Genomic DNA, 1,904 nt, shown 5'->3' with positions numbered 1-1,904 from the left:
AGCCCGAGCCGGGTTGGGGGGGGAGCTTCTGCCAGGGGCCGGTATCGGCTACGGGGCTCCGACACCTCGGGCGAACGGCCCGACCTGCGAAATGGGCGCAGTCAGCCTTGCCCCCTCTCCCCGGCGGCTGGCCGGGTCACCCCCTCCCGCACGCACCCCGGGAGGCCTCGACAGGAGCCCCAGTGCCGACCACCCCCGATACTACCAAAAAGTCCAAACCCGACACCTGAATTGGCTCCCGTCACGGAAGCGCAGGGCGGAGGGGCTGGAAAGGGGCTTCTTGGTACCGAGAGCCGCAGAACTGGTCCACCCTCATCCCATCCTCCCAGGAGCAAAAACCTCAGACTCGAGGCCCAAACGGGACCCGGACCTTCTGCCCCAGGCGCTTGCCCAGGTCGCTGTGTGCTCCCTCCTCGCGCTGCTTTCTCTAAGGAGCACCAAACGTCCTCGTGCTGCCCCTCGGCCCTGAGTATCAACAAATCGGACCTGCTCTGACAGTCCCAAAGACCCAAGGCCTCTCCTTGATGATGCTGGACATCGGCTACGGACCCCACCAGAGCTCCCACCCTCACTTTATTCCTCTCAGCGCTTCCAGGCTGGTCACCCATCCTTTCTGGTAGCGTTTGCCGGATGAGCAAAGCAACATCAGCAGCTCAGGGAGGGCTGAGAACCTGCCGCCAAGAAGCAAAGCAGGAGCCATCAAGCCCTTGACCCGTCCCAGCCAAGTCCTGGGAACCCTCTCCCCGGGGCGGGTGGTTGCCCGAGGGCCGGCCGGGTGCTGCCAGCGTTCGCTGCCGATGGGCAGCGCAGGGTCCGGGTGCGTGAGAGCAGGCTGGGGGGTTGGGGAAGGGAGCCTGAATACGGGTGACACCACCAGCTGGTTGCCCTACCAGGTGGGCATAAACCAGGATGATCCCAGGGATCCCAGCAGCTCCCGTCCGGCTGATGCCAGCAGAAGCACTGGAGTCCCCCGCCGCCCGGGGCCGGTGACTCTGCCCTCCCCGCCTGGTGCCCAGCTGAGCCCTTCCAGGCTCTGTTTGAGGCATTTCCAGGCTTTTTCCACCTCTGCAGGATCCCACCGGAGGTGCTCCTCCAGGAGGAGTTTCTCCAAGAGGAGCGAGTCCCTGACAGCATCCCTCAGCCTGGGCTGCAGCTCAGAGCCTTAACGCTGCATCTCTCTGCGCTCCCACGAGCCCCTCCTCTTCTCCACATCGCTCTCAGCTCCGTCTCTAAAGGCTCGAAAAGGATCCGAGTTGCCCAATTCCTGGCGACTGCCAGCCGGCTGCGAGCACCTGACTCCTAAAAGCACGTGTGATGTCCTCCCTTTCTCCCAGCCCAAATCTCTCACTCCCACCTTGAGGTGCCGGTGATTCAGGCTTCCCTCCGCTGGCTCACAGCATCCCTAGCGCAGCCTGCGTCGTGCTCAGCCAGCGCTGCTTTATTCCTCACCCGCTGCCGAGGGAGGGCCAAAAAGGCATGAATGCAGCGCTCCCGAGACAAGTGGGAGGGTGGGAAGCGGAGGGAGAATAGCAGCCTCCTGGTGAGTTATTGACCGCCGCATCTCTGAAGAGGAGGGCTGGGAACCCGAGTGCATTTGCAAAGCAGAAAAGTTGAGAGCCGCTCCCAAAGGCAGGGTCTGGGGCAGAGCCTCCTGCGCGTTGTCGGAGGGGTTAGGGCTGTTGGAAGAGGGATGTGGCCCCCCGAACGGTGCGCAGGCGTGATATGAGCCGTGTCGGAGGAACGTGCGAGGCTCCCTTACCTTTCTGGTAATCTCCCCCCGCACGGGGTCTGCGGGAGCGAGCGGCTGCCCCTGGACAGGGGATCTAACAACCCTGTCCTGGATGGGGGATTCAACATCCCTGTCCTGGATGGGGGATCTAACATCGCTGTCCTGGACGGGGGAT

The sequence above is a fragment of the Egretta garzetta genome, unplaced genomic scaffold (assembly GCF_000687185.1).
Source record: "Egretta garzetta isolate BGI_Z169 unplaced genomic scaffold, ASM68718v1 scaffold770, whole genome shotgun sequence".
Classification (NCBI taxonomy): domain Eukaryota; kingdom Metazoa; phylum Chordata; class Aves; order Pelecaniformes; family Ardeidae; genus Egretta; species Egretta garzetta.
Note: the sequence above shows the minus strand (reverse complement) of the source record.